We start from the raw sequence: 15,895 nt of genomic DNA on the forward strand, positions 1-15,895 counted from the left end.
CCTCTAAATCCTCTGGGCACTATCTTCAGAATATACCCAGAATCTCGCAACTTCTCCCCACCTCCAGTCACCACCCTGGCCAAGACACCATCATCTCTCACCTGCAATCTCTCACCTCTCACCTAAGTGACCTTCCTATTTGTACAGTTGGCCATCCTCAGCATTTCAGCTTTGACCTCGGCCTTACTCCTGATCATGGGAAGTCTGCTGTCGTCCCAATTTCATGGTGAGTTATCACGATGTGCTGTGGAAGAAGAGGACAGCTCATTAAAGGTGAGAAAACCATTCGCAGAAACTCTCCAGCAGGGCTCCCCTCACTTGCCCGTCCCTAAACCAGTCATTGGCAAGAGGAATGGGATCACTGCGTCGTCTGAGACTCATCGGGGGGTAAGGCTGTCTCCTCTGACAGGTAGAAGACCCCTGAGCAGTACTGAGGCTAGATAAGGGGACAACTTTGTTGAGGAAGAAATGGGGGACAATGTGGGACTCTGTGACTCTGTCACAATGTGGGAGGTCAGAGAGTCAGTAAAAGAGTCCAATTGCTTTTCTGATCTGCTCAGTGTGGGTGGCCCCGGGGCCCACGGGCCTTGGGCGTATGCAAAGGAGCAGAGGTCTGCTCATGACCAAGCAGGGAGAGGCAACTTGGGTGTCTTTCGGCTGTTTGCTTATTGTATTGGTTTCCTAGGGCTGCTGGAACAAATGACCACAAACCGCGTGGCTTAAAACAACAGAAATTTATTCTCTCATCGTCTGGAGGCTGGAAGTCTGAAATCAAGGTGTTGGCAGGGCAATGCTCTCCCAAGGCTCTAGGGGAGAATCTATTCCATGTCTTTCTCGAGCTTCTGGTGTCACCAGCTATACTTGGCTCATGGCTGCATCACTCCAGTCTCAATATCTGCTGTCACATGGCCTTCTCCCTGTGTGTCTCTGGTTTCTCTTCTTCTAGGGACATAGCCGTATTGGATTAAGGACCCATCCTATGCCAGTGTGGCCTCATTCTAGCTAATCACATCTACACCGACCCTATTTCCAAATAAGGTTGCATTCTTAGGTCATGGGGTTAGGATGTCAGCATATCTTTTGTGCGGGACACAATTCAACCCATAACACTTATATTTAGAATATTAATTAAAACTTAAATTTTCTTTATTTCTTCCTTTCCAATCTGGATGTCTTTTCTTTCAGTTTCTTGCCTAATGGTGGGGCTTGACCTCCCCAGGTAGCACTGCACTAGCTGCATCCCATAAATTTTGGTATCTTGTACTAAATATTCTTTACAAATTATTGTATGTTGAGGCTTGACTTGAGTTTATTATGTAGGTAACTAAAATTTTGAAGATAAAAATGTATAAAAATGTGTTTCTCACCTTTAAAGAGTGAGGGTAATTTACTGAATAATCAACTAGTAGCCATGACTTAAGAGCTATAGTGTTTGTTTATAGAGTGTATAAAGGCATTGTGTATTAAATTCCTCTTTTTTCTTTTAGCTGTTCATGCCTAGGTTACGGCTTACAATAGTGCTAATGGGACCAAAACTCCACCCCACTGCGTACCTCTCCTCAGATACTCAAATTGCAGTTGCTGTGCTTAAGAAGAGGAGCCTCAGTAGACCTTACAATTGTAAGACTATATGTGAAATTTTTATTTTTCATTTCAGTGCATCACTGTTTCAAGTTTTATCTGCAAGCCAGCAACTTTTTCTTTAATCACCTCCATTTTACAGAACCACTGTTTAAGACCCATGAGTGGGATTAACTCAATGATAGAGCATTTATAGCCTTAGGATTCCTAGGGATCAGACGAGCCAAAGGCAGAAAAGGGAAGCGTCACAATGAGACTGAACCTCCTATTGTTTCCCTCTGAAAATATAATTCTCATCACCTTCTCCCAGCTCTCTTCCCCGAAATGCCCAGCATCACAGTGGTACTAACACTCTTCCGGTTCACAGGCATTGCCCTGCATACCCACAGGCGTTGGCTTCCTCTCTCCAACAAAGGCCTCCAGATCTCTCCTTATGCCTCAGGAGCTGGCGTTTCCTCCTACTGCCTTCTTTCCCCAGGGGAAGATGGTTTTGCCGTCTTGCTGAGTTCACTGTAGGAAAACTTGACATTCAGGCTACTATTTCTCTGACTGCGTTTCTTTGCATAAACACCCCTTGTTTATGCAGTTGCACCCTGGAGTGGCCAGCTGCTGGCATTTCCATCCTGTGGTATTTATAGGCTATTATCAAGGCTCCCCTCACCTCAGAGGCTGTGAAAGGAAGTTGGCACTTTCAAGCTTACTTCTCCCCATGTCCACATACAGGCAGAGGCTGAAACCTGCTGCTCTGGAGCACGGCTCAGGATGAGGCACGAATCAACTCCCAATCTAGCTCAAGCAGAAGTTGTCCAAATAAAAGGTCAGAGTTTGAGCTCTTCACACCACTTAGCCCAGACATCATCCCTCTCGTGCTGTCAGTAGTGCATCTCCCAGCCTGCTGCTTAAGCAGCTGCTAAGGGGCTGCTCATCTGCACTTGCACCTGCAGCAGGCCATTGACAAGCTCCTTGAACAGGCGGCTCAGTGCTGCCAGCCAGCCCATGTCTTGTGGACTTCACCGGGGATATTTTTGACCTTTCAAGGTTAGTGAATACTCAGCAGCTATATACAGTTATGTTATTGTAGGTTTCAGTCCTGAGTACAGTTTATCATCTTGTAATTCAGAGAAGAAAAGGAACAGCAGAAAATTAGCTTTTAATTAACTGTTACACTGTAACACATTTTTTTAAAGTTTTATTTTATTTTATTGGGGTATAGTTGCTTTACAATGTTGCATTAGTTTCTGCTAAGTGAATCAGCTGTATGTATACATATACCCCCTCCCTCTTGGACCTCTCTCCCCGCCCCCATCCCACCCATCGAAGTCACCACAGAGCACCGAGCTGAGCTCCCTGCGCTATACAGCAGGTTCCCACTGGCTATCTGTTTTACACATGGTAGTGTGTATATGCCAGTCGCAATCTCCCAGTTCATCCCACCCCCCCCCCACCCGCATGTGTCCACACGTCCGTTCTCTATGTCTGCGTCTCTATTCCTGACCTGCAAACAGATTGTCACAACTCTCACAAGTTTTATTTTTTGCATATTGTTTTTCATATTTTTAGCTATAACGATGTAGATATTTTCTACACTTAATAATACAATTACTTAATAACATTTAATAAATATTTCCCTAAATTTCTACAAAATCTTTATAATAATAATTTTAATGACTGCCTAATTCATTGAGTTGATGTGTATCACAGATGACATAACGCTTCCTTACTTGTTGCATTTTTAGATTTTTGCGGAAGTTAGTTGAAGAAGATGCCAGAGAATGCAAAGCTCCACAGGGGGTTAGTGAGGGATGCCACAGTGAGGGGTTCTGGTGTTCACGTCATGTGAAGGCAACAGGCATCTTGGGGATGGGCTTCTAAGACAATGCCCAAAACAAACCACTCACCTATTTTATCAGAGACTAACCCTGGTTCTGTGTATATCGACTCATGTTTCATCCTTTAAAAAAAAGGGAAAGAAAAACATGTTGATACATGTCTCACCTTTAGTACTGGATCAATCAAATGGTGCCCTGGAGTCCAAAAGCCAGAGCGTACTGGTCACCATGTGGTGAAACTTTTATTTGGCCCCAGGATGAGTGTGGCCGCCACGGGCATTTCTGCTCGGGGTTTGTGCAGTGGGTAGTGTACAGGCTTATTTCATAGTTACAGCTGCTTGGTCCTGCCCAAGCACCTGGCCTCATTCTGCTGGTCAAGGGAGAGTTAATTAGCCTTAGGTCTGTGATTCTCAAACTTCAGTGTGGGGCTTCCCTGGTGGCGCAGTGGTTGGGAGTCCGCCTGCCAATGCAGGGGACATGGGTTCGTGCCCCGGTTCGGGAGGATCCCACATGCCGCAGACGGCTGGGCCCGTGAGCCATGGCCGCTGAGCCTGTGCATCCGGAGCCTGTGCTCCGCAACGGGAGAGGCCACAAGAGTGAGAGGCCCGCGTACTGTGAAAAAAAAAAAAAAAGATGAAAACCTCAGTGTGGTAAGAATCACCTTGAGGAGGAACGCTGGAAGTATAGATTCTTAGTGCCCACCCCCAGAATGGTAGGTCTGGGGCGGGGGCCTAGGAACCAGCATTCCTGACAGGTCCGCCAATAATCCTGATACCATGGTCAACAGGATATGAGACACACTGCCCTAGGACGTAGCTCAGGACTTGTAGTCAAGACTGCTTTCTGCCTGGAACCTACTCCTGATGCTACAGCTGGGTCCCACCGGTGTCCTCTGCCTCATTCTCAGGACGCGGGGCTCTGCTTAGCTCCTCTGCCCCTCCCCAGTCCTGGCTGGGCCCAGTGACTGGCTCACAGACTCCACGACACTGCCTGCTGGAATATGGGTCACGACCTCTGCATTGCAAGCACCGCTATACTGCTGGGCTGTCTGCAAACTCACCAGCTGACCACTTGAAGTGACACCCACCAATCTGCAACGTCTCCTAGCTTCCAGTTCCCTCCCCTCCCCAGCACACACACCGGATACTGTAGGGGCCTCCTCCTCTCTCCCGCTGCTGGGTCCACTCCACGTACCCCCTCAACATCAGCCCCCAAGCATGTCTGATCTCTGGGTCCCACTGCCTCTCGGCCAGGCCCATCCTGCCTCTGAAGGAATTGCTCTCCAGTCAGAACTGAGAACAGACGTGCCAGGAGCTGTTCTGAATGCTGCGTGGGGCAGCGGCTGAGTCTACTTCCAGCTCCCATTTTTTCAGCCTTTCGGAGAGACAGCATGGGCATCCCACTCTCAGTCAATCGAATCCTTCATGGGTCACCTCCAAAGTTACACTTTTCCAGGTCTCCACGGTGCCCTTGTCTGTGCTCCTGACTAGGATGTTATGATATCTCTGGGCTTAAGAAGTCCACACTGGGGGACTTCCCTGGTAGCACAGTGGTTAAGAACCCACCTGCCAGTGCAGGGGACACGAGATCGATTCCCTGGTCCGGGAAGATCCCACATGCCGCGGAGCAACCAATCTCCTGCGCCATGACTACTGAGCCTGCGCTCTAGAGCCCGCGAGCCACAACTACTGAGCCGGAGTGCTGCAACTGCTGAGGACTGCGCGCATAGAGCCCGAGCTCGGCAAAAAGAGAAGCCACCGCAGTGAGAAGCCCGCGCACCGCAACGAAGAGTAGCCCCCGCTCACCACAACTAGAGAAAGCCCGCACGCAGCAACGAAGACCCAACACAGCCAAAAAAAAAAAAAAGAAGTCCACACTGCACTACACAGGGGCCTCTTGCTCTTCTCGGTCATCAGCTCTTTAAAATTTATAAGCAGATGAACATGAGACGAAATATACAGAGTCAGTGCTCTCGTCAGTCTGCAGAGCAAATGAATGTGATATATTTAACGATGCCTTCTAATTATTCTGCTAGGTGGTATTTAGCCATGAATAGTAATCAGTAAACTCTAGTTACAGGGATATATTGCTGATGACTCAGGTACGTGTTTATAAATGAGACCCGACCTCTGATTCATAAACGAATAAAGTTTGAATGTGCAGTTTATTGTTTGTCCATGCAATGGGCTTCTTTCACCACTAGGAGGCAAAGGTGCGGTGTTCCTGTCTTTTTCTGGGCTGCTTAAAACTACCTGGGAAGGTGCCAAAAAGCAGAGGGGTTCTAGGCTCCCCAAGTTCAAAAGAGGGTGGGGGGGGCAGTGAAGGAAGCCACTGAGAAGGGAAAAGAAGGAAACCGGCATTTTCTGATGGGCTGCTGTGCGCTAGATTCTGTGTGAAGCACTTACACATACACGTCTCACTAATCCTTTTAGCTACGCAATACATAGATGAGAAAACTGAGAATCAGGGAGGTAATATGACCTGTCCAACAGAGCTAAGACTAGCAGAGCACAGATTTGAATAGAAGGCTGTCTTGACACCAAAGTCTGTGCTTTGACATACAAACAGTGCCAGAAAGGAAAGTCTAGGGTGCCTCACTAAAATTTGGCTTTTTTTAAAAAAAAAAAAACAACCAATAACCAGCTCTGCTCTTATCAGCTGTGCCCAAAACACAGCTGTTTGTGTGCATTTGCTTACCAGGAATGGTGCTTTGGGAGCTTGGCATGGTTCCTTTTTTCCCCCAAAAGTGAAATAGTCAACTGTTCTTGAATCCTTTTAGACTGACTGACATCCCAGCCTAGGGCTCCAGAAACGGGCATGAATGGCTGCCATGCCATCAGCCCTGCCCAGGCAGGGGCATTGGTGCCCAGGTCTCGTAGTCGCATGCTCTCACAGGTCTGGGACCACCCATTTTGGTCAAAGTTGCATTGACCTATTTTTTCTGAGAATTATGTATTTCATTGTTATTATTTTTTAAATTTTTTGGCTGTGGGATCTTAATTCCCTGACCAAGGACTGAACCCACGACCCCTGCATTGGGGGGGTGGAGTCTTAAACCTCTGGACTACCAGGGAAGTCCTGCATTGATCTGTTTTTATTCAGTTATGTACATCATTTTAAAAACATATTACGGACAACTCCACTTGGTGGTATATACCCAAAAGCATTGAAAACAGGAACTGAGCAGATATTTGTACACCAATATTTATAGCAGCATTATTCACAATAGTCAAAAGGTGGAAGCAATGTAAGTGTCCATTCACTGATGAATGAATAAAAGAAATGTGTATACATTCAATGGAATATCATTCAGCTTAAAGAGGAAGGAAATCCTGACACGTGCTATAGAATGGATGAATCTTGAGGGCATCATGCTAAGTGAACTAAGCCAGACATGAACAGACAAATATTGTATGGTTCCACTTATCTGAGATACCTAGAGTAGTCAAGTTCGCGGAGACAGAAAGTAGTACAGCGGTTATGGGGCTGGAGGGAGGGAGACATGGAGCATTAGTGTTTAATGGGTACAGAGTTTCAGTTGGGGATGATAGAAACGTTTCAGAGATGGACAGTGGTGATGGTTGCACAACAAAGTGAATGTACTTAACACCATATAACTATACACTTAAAAATGGCTTAAATGGTAAATTTTATGTTAAGTTCAGTTTACTATGATTTTTAAAAAATTAAAATAATATCTCACTGAAAATCTCAGTTCAAAGTTCGTGTCGCATCCTTTAAAGCAGCCTTTTCTCCCACTGATAACAGCCAAGGGAAAACATCTGTGGACACAAGTAAAAGCCCTGTTGTCCGGCTTGGCAGATAGGAGACCCCAGCAAAGGCTGCCTCTCTCTCGAGCACATCCTTGAAAGCTCCTGAGAGCCCCTCCCATCCCACCCTTCCATCAGACTTGTGTCAAACCCCAGCCTGGATAATCACCGTCATATGCTGCTTCTGTGTGAGGCTGCCAACCTTGCCAGGGAAAAGCTGAGTGCCAGCTGGCTGCACTTCTGATTCGCGCTCTCCAACTCAACAGGGACTTCTGTACTGCTTGGAAATCCCATGTTTCCCAGATCAAATGCAATGAGTAGCTCATTTTTCACTGTGACTCTTGCAAATTCTTTCTGCTTTCTTTAAGCTCACCATTTTCAACATCCCCATCAGGCCCACAGCAAAACATCTCCCTTTCTCCTTACTAACTTATTCTGTTCTTCTCCATCTGGTCTCCACTCACCCTTTTTGTTTTGCTTGGAGCTAATGCTCCAGGGCAATGAGTGCCTTCTCTTGACCCTCTCCATTCCCTACCGTGACCCAACATCAATGACTTTATATTTCAGGATCTGAATAAAGTTTGCCTGAAGGAAAGTTTCTGTTAAGAAAAAATTTTTTGAACAGCATTGCCTTGGAGGATCAGGTGTGATCTCCTGCGATGGAGCTGACTTCACCAGCGCTCCCATGCCCTCCTCTCCAGGGCATTGATGCTCAGTTCTTTTATCCACCGTCTTCTCACCTACAAACATACTCAGTGATGAACACCCTAAAACACACTTTCCCTTGACCCTGCTAACCATTCGGGTTGTCATCCAACTCTTGTCTCCCTACCACCAAACTTAATGAAAAAGTTATCAGAGCCTGTCCCCGCCCTGTGACTGTGCTCTCTGCTTCTTAGAGTCTGTGCTCCGTCCTAAATTCTCACTTTGAGACCCCATCCCCCCACCCCACCTGCCTTAACCCCTGCACCATCACAGTCAACACTTGTCATCCAAGCCCTGAGGACCACATGTCTCCTCTGTTCCCTCTGGTCGTCCAGTTTCTCTGTTGTTTGCTTCTTCTCCTCTGACGCCTACACATTGTTCTCTAAGTTTCTGCTGCAAGGCCTCTCCCCAGACACTTCTGCCTCTCCAGCTGCAGCCTTTTCCATGGATGGCTCTCAAATCTAACTCTGACTGCACTAACAAGCTCACCCCTAGCATCCACCTGCTTATTGGCCGTGGCCACTTGCATTTACCTCACCCTATCGCAGGCTAGATCCTTCTCTTTCCTTCCCTGCTCCAGCCCATTTCTCCTGGTCTCCTGTTCCCGTGGTCAGCATCCTCAAGTACTCTGTCTCCCAGGCTTTAAGCCCCGTAGCTCTCCACGACTCCTTCCTCCCACCCAAGTCAGTCACCAAATTCCACCAGTGCTGTCCCTGCAGGGTCCCTCACCCCTGTCCTTTCCTTTCTGCTGAGCCGCTGAAACCCCAGCCAGGCTGCTAGCTTCCTGCCTTCCCAACTCCGATTCTGTCTCCACGCTCCTGTCACTGTGCGTTATCCTAAAGCACAGCCAGGCAGACCATTTAAGGTGCAGCCGCTCCTGGCTCCAATCTCCCTTCCTACCAGATCTCTTACTGTCCTCGCTGTGTGTCCTCGGTGCAGGTTACCTGGACTCCTCACCGCTACCCAAGTGCCCCAGGGCTCCCCCCCACCATCTCTGCCTTTTGGCTTCCACTGTCTTCTCGGCCTGAAACGCCTTCTCAAGTCATCATCTCTGACAAAACCCATCCTTCAAGTCCCAGCACAAGTGATCCTTCCAGCTGGACATGACCTCTTCCTCTTCCTGACTTTGGTAGCACCGGTTTCCTGACTTAAATGTTCTGCCTTAGAGCACAACCCTTTCTGTCTCTCCCTTCTTCCTGCTCCCACGCTGGGATGCAAGCTCTGTGCAGCGACAGCCTTGTCTTAGTCATCTTTGTATCCTCTTCAGTGTCTTCTCTAAAGTAGATGCTCAGAAACGCTGCTTGATTTGAATGGAGAAGATGCCCTTAACTTCAGATGGGGGGATGAGGTGATGTGTCTTCTCTCAGTACCTCTCTCCGGTTTCCAGCAACAAAAACACCTTGGCGAGGTCACAGGCAATGCACATTCCCTGTTTCTCTGTCTCCTGCCAGAACCATCTTGGACAAGAGGCGGGGCACGTCAGGGTTTCTCAGAATTACCTTGGCATTCTCTTCCTGAGTCGCCGTCTTTGGTGGAGTTATAGGCAGCCTAAATTACCCTCTCCTAGTTTAGGGACTCCTGGTCAGCCCTGGGTCCCTGGTGGGTTTGCTGGACACTGCCAGGAGATGTTCGTGCTCGTGTCAGGCTTGGAGGGCTCCGGCCCCCCCACCCCCCGGCCGAGTGTGGTGGGCTTTCCTGTTGTGCCTCCTTCAGGAAGGAGAGTGAAGAGCAGAGGGAGATAATGGGGCTGAAAGCTTATTACAAGGCTGACTCGTAAGAGAGAAGACAAACTCCATAATCTCAGCTCCTTCATGCAGCTATTTCTGTGTCTGCATGTTCCTTCTAGCCTTGTCCATATGCAGAGCCTATTTTTACATGTAGTAATATTATGTGTATATATATATATATTGCCTTTTTTACTAATTATGAAATCATAAACACTTTCCTATGATTCTGTAGCTTTTCTAATAATTCTTGTAATGGCTCCACAATATTGCCCAGGCAATAATTTGTCTATCCTCTTTACTAGACATTTAGGTTATTTCTGATTTTTTTTTACATTTGAGGTGATACGTATAGGTTTTATCTTATGTTTAGTTATTTCCACAGGATGAATACCTAAGAGTGGGATTACAGAGTCAAAAGATAAACATTTTTATGACTCTTTTTTTTTTTTTTTTTTGCGGTACACGGGCCTCTCACTGTTGTGGCCTCTCCCGTTGCGGAGCGCAGGCTCCGGACGCGCAGGCTCGGCAGCCATGGCTCACGGGCCCAGCCGCTCCACGGCATGTGGGATCTTCCCAGACCGGGGCACGAACCTGTGTCCCCTGCATCGGCAGGCAGGCTCTCAACCACTGCGCCATCAGGGAAGCCCATGACTCTTACTCGCATATTGCTTTCCAAAAGGGTTGCAGCGATTTATAGATAACAGTGTTTCAGGGGTACCGTAGCCCATTTGATCGCTAAGGCCCACTCAGATCAACACAGGCGTGACTACTTATTATGTGGGAGGCACTTACATATTTATTTATAAATTGAAATCTCATCCTAGAACCTTAGACTTTCAGAGTTGGAGGACATCTGCTCATTTTACAAAGGAAGACATGAGACCCAGAGAAACATTATGTGCAGTGTTCATGGTTGCATAGTTTGAAAACAGTAGCACATTGCATGTAGTAAACCTGAATCTGGGGGCCTCGAGTCCGCTGCCCTTTCTATCCCGCCCAGATGGTGCAGTCTGGATGTTTGTTTATTTCCTGTTAATGAGTGGCTGAGAAGTGACAGCGTGTGGTTGTCCTCTGGCCACCACCAGCCTGACAGTCTCTCCCACGGCATGTGTTTGGGCAGTAGGGGTGGGAAAGCTCTGGACCTTTAAGTCCGCACGGCTGAGCCAAGATCTCCGCTGAGTAATGAAACACTTAAAGGTGCTGTTTTCTAAAAAAGGGGCTCCTTTACCCCTCTTGCAGTAGTTCCTGCAGACTGTGGCATGTTAAGCGTGAAGCAGCCTGTGATGCCCTGACCCTTGCCCTCCCTCCATGCCTTTGCTGACTCTCCTACCTTCTCTTGCAGTGCCGGGAAGAACCTCGCCCTGGCTCTCTATGTGCTTATCCTCTCTGACCTTCAATACCAGCTCCTCCTAGAAGGCTTTTTCATCTTCCTGTGTTATCAGTTATCTATTGCTGCCTAACAAAACCATCCTGAAACTTCTTACTTTCACAATGACTTATAATTTCCCTATGATTCTGTGGCCTGGCTGAGTGGTTCCTCTGCTGATTTGGCCTGAAAACCTTCACTCAGTGGGGGGATATGCAGGCCTGATGGGTCAAGACATCCAGCAGCTGGTAGCTACCATCTGGGCATCTTTTCTGTCACAATCACACGCAATACCTGCACCCCAGCCAGGTGCATACCCTCTGAGATCCAACCCAAACCTGAGGCCTCTTAAATTAATTATCCTGTGTTCTGACCATGAGCCCTGGGTTGGAGGAACTTGAAGTCTAGTTGAGGGAACAGAATGGGCACATAGGAAACAACCCAAACTACAATAGGGCCTGAATGTGAAGGAGATACAGCATGGAAGCAACCAGAAAAGAGCGAGGGTAACTCGAAGGAAGCAGCCTTCTCAGAGAAGGTGAAGCCTGAGTTGGATCTTGAAACTGCGTGTGGACAGATATTGATGGAGATGGTCAAGGTATGAAGCCAAATGAGTGAGGTAGGACGTCAGCATGTGAGGTGTGGAAGAGAGTAAGCAGACCGTGGGAGCAGGAAACGAAAAGGGTTGGGGAATAAGTGAGGTGATAGATGTGCCTTTAAAGCCTCAGCAAATCAAGTCCAGCTGTACCCAGTAGGTCATCCGAGATTGCTTCTGCGGATGCGGTTTGTTTCTGGAGAGTTCCTCACCCGACGGTGAAGTGGTTTTGCATTGGAAGCAGTTGAAGAGCTGGTGCTGCCGATATAAGGGAGGAATAGAGAAGGTGGGGTGGCTGCCCGCAGGGGGAGCCCCGGGCTCAGCGTAGCAGTGGTGGGAAGCTGCCCGCAGGGAGAGGGCCATGGGGTTACCCCGTGTTCCGCATGGTTTGCTAAAGCTGCAGTGGCTCCTCCGGTTCCAACTGGGTGACATTTTTCCTGTTTGCAATTTGGGCTCATTGCTCCTGCATTTTTACAAAAGATGGAAACGTGTCAATGTGAGGAAAGAGAGGAATTTTCTTGGCACACAGTGGTTCTAACCTATATTGGAAGCACCTTTTTTTTAAAACATTGAAGTATAGTTGAGTTACAATGTTTTAGGTATTTTATGTATATATATATATATCCACACATATATATATACACACACACACACATATATATATTCTTTTTCAGATTCTTTTCCACTATAGGCTATTACAAGATATTGAATATAATTCCCTGCACTATACAGTAGGTCTTTGTGTTTTTCTTTTTTATCCATCTTACATATAGTAGTGTGTATCCATTCTTCCCAAATTCCAATCTATCCCTCCCCTCTTCCCCTTTGGTAACCACAAGTTTGTTTTCTATGTCTGGGGACTATTTCTGTTTTGTAAATAAGTTTATTGGTATCATTTTTTTTAAGATTCCACATATAAGTGGTATCATACGGTATTTGACTTTCTCTGACTTACTTCACTTGGTATGATCATCTCTAGTTGCATCCATGTTGCTGCAAATGGCATTATTTCATCCTTTTTTATGGCTGAGTAGTATTCCATTGTATATATGTACCACATCTTCTTTACCCATTCATCTGTCAATGGACATTTAGGTTGCTTCCATGTCTTGGTTATTGTGAATAGTGCTGCTATGAACTGGAAGCACCTTTATTTAATATGACATGAAATGAAGCTAGAGTCCCCTGAGTAGGCCTGAGAAGCCCTAACAGTGGTGATCTAGGCCCTAAAAGAATTTGTTATGTGGAACAAGGAAAGGCACTGGGCTGCTCGTGAGCTCTGAAATGCTGAGATGAGGAACATAACTGAGCAGAAGAGTTAAACCCAGGACAAGGACATTAGTGAATGTTGAGAAGCACAAGAAGATGGAACACCTCAGCATTAGTGACAAGAAAGCAACTTTCTGTGCCCACGTCCTCCTCTCCGGTTCTAGGGAGGGCACAGAACTGGGGCCTAGAAGAGAGAGGGGAACACATAGCTCTCTTCTCTTTCCTCCTTCACATGAATGCAGGGACCCGAGAAGCTTGTATTTCCAATGTCTGAGGCTGCCTGGTAACATTCTGGAACATAAAGCAGCTCAGCCTCCCCCAACCCCATCACCCATGCAGCAAGAGCGTGGACAGCATTCGAGCACGTGAGGGCACAAGCGAGCTGGCAGAATCGCCTTTTCTCTTCCACCCTGGCTTGTTGGCCAATGCCCTTTGCACTCTTCCTGCAGCCAGAACCTCTCAAATAATTAACTTTAACATGTAGAGAAGCTCAGTTGTTCTCCACTTCGGCTACATGTTATATCACTTGCGGACACTTTAAAAAAATCCAGTTCACCTAGGGTGGGTCCCAGATGTAGGCATTGTCGCAAAAGCATACCAGGTGATTGGGATGTAGCCAGACTGAGAAGAGCTGAAATGACTAAACTTGAGCCAATTTAGAAAGTTTAGTCAACCCAGAATTTGTTGATCTTTGGGGTATCTGAAAACACCACATAAATAATCAGCCTTTGGTGAACTAGCAAAGCCTAGGAGATTTGGGATACTGTGTCCTCTGGGTTGCCTTCTTGGGGTAATTCTTGAGGATCTTTTGCGGGGTGTCACTTAGCCTCTGGCCTCCTGAGCTTCCACAATATGGCAGAATGGACGAGGCCTGTGATCGTAAGCACACAGAAGATACCACAGTGGAATATCCAGTCCAGTCCAATCTTCATCATGACCCAGAAGGACAGTTTTGTGGAAACACGGTACTGCATCCGTGATGTAAATCTTAGAAAGTTTCCTTCGTAAAGGTTTTCCATGCAATTTGTCACAGACTCGCAGAATCCCCGGGATACTATGGAGATGCACAGCCCTGTTCCAGCACTGCCTCTCCTCCTGGTTGTCCCATCCCCAACCGGAGTCTCCCAATTTGTCTTCTGCGTCACCTTCATACCGCAGTGGATAGGACTGAGAACCGGTGATTCAGCCTCTGGGGGAAAGGATTTCTTCATTGCTCCTCACCGTGCAAAACAGCAGTTCCTATGTGTTTCTTTCAAATCTGCCTCTTTCGGTCACTACCAGCTACCCTTTACTGCTGGTATTCTAAGATCTGGTGACGGCATATGTATTCCAGCTATGCACACCTTAGGCATATCATGTCTGAACTTTTTTTTTTTTAAATTATTTATTTATTTTTGGCTGTGTTGGGTCTTCGTTGCTGCACGCGGGTTTTCTCTAGTTGTGGCGAGCAGGGGCTACTCTTCGTGGTGGTGCGCAGGCTTCTCATTGCAGTGGCTTCTCTTGTTGTGGAGCACGGGCTCTAGGCGCATGGGCTTCAGTAGTTGTGACACACGGGCTCAGTAGTTGTGGCTTGCGGGCTCTAGAGCCTGCATCGTGGCACACGGGCTTAGTTGCTCCGTGGCATGTAGGATCTTCCTGGACCAGAGATCGAACCCGTGTTCCCTGCATTGGCAGGCGGATTCTTAACCACTGTGCCACCAGGGAAGCCCTAAACTCTTATCTTCCTCTGAAGGCCAGAGTTTGGTTTTTGCTTGCCATTATGTAAAGGACACGCTTTCAGCTTGTCATTTTAATTGCTCTCTATTGGACCCTTTCCAGTCCTGTTATGTAATCTGTAAGTGCCAGAACAGAATGACACACATTATGGTGTCAATTTACTGTAATTTGACGTAAGGATGGGATTGTGATATTTTGTTTCTAGTATTCTTTTCTTTTTTTAACATCTTTATTGGAGTATAATTGCTTTACAATGGTGTGTTAGTTTCTGCTGTATCACAAAGTGAATCAGCTATACGTATACATATATCCCCAGTTTCTAGTATTCTTATCTGCATGATATTGGGGGTTTTGGTGGGGGATGGGGGCAAGACAGTAAACTCATGACTTCAAGGAATAGTTTCAGGTTCATGAAATTATTTTCTTTGAATTGATACTACCTTCCTGTTGCCTATGCTGACACTCAGCTGGCAGGTGTCGCCCTCCTACACAGTTCTGTACATCCTTCTGCAGATTGATTCCTGCTATTGTCAGCTCACTACCTGGCTAAACTTGGTGTTACAAACGACCTTGGAGATTCCACCGCGTGCCTCTTCCCCGAATCATCTATCATCATGGAAATTAAGACTTGGATGTTCAGACTACAGAATGAAAATGGGACAGGTTCTAGCATTGATTTTTAAAAATATGTTTTCCTGTTTTCAAAAAAGTACATATTCATTTAAGACATTTTGAAAATATAAACAAAGAAAATGAAAATCACTCCTAATCCTACCACCCAGAGATCATCTCTGCTAATATTTTGGTTTATAGTCTTCCATTCTTTTATTTAGGGAGTACAACACACACAGAGACACAAACTCTTTCCCTTTATCTTTTTAAAATATGGTATTTGAGACACGCAAAAATATATGTTACATTATACACACACACCAAGAAAAAAAACATCACAAATAATTGGCAATAATGTCAATTACCTAAGTGCTCTCTCAGCCTACCATTTCCTCCCCCAGGATAACTATTTTCTCAAAGTTTGCGTTTATTACTCCCTTGCTTTATAAAAGTAATTTTACAAATTGTTTGGCCTTACTTGATTTTAAGATTTATAAAAATGGTATCATATTTTTTTAAAATTTATGTTATTGAAGTATAATTGATTTCCAATGTTCTGTTAAAAAATGGTATCATATTATAATGTCTCTTGCTTTTTTTCTTTTTTTGCTGTACGCGAGCCTCTCACTGTTGTGGCCTCTCCCGTTGCTGAGCACAGGCTCCGGACGCGCAGGCTCAGCGGCCATGGCTCACGGGCCCAGCCGCTCCGCAGCATGTGGAATCTT

The sequence above is a fragment of the Tursiops truncatus genome, chromosome 14 (genome assembly GCF_011762595.2).
Source record: "Tursiops truncatus isolate mTurTru1 chromosome 14, mTurTru1.mat.Y, whole genome shotgun sequence".
Classification (NCBI taxonomy): domain Eukaryota; kingdom Metazoa; phylum Chordata; class Mammalia; order Artiodactyla; family Delphinidae; genus Tursiops; species Tursiops truncatus.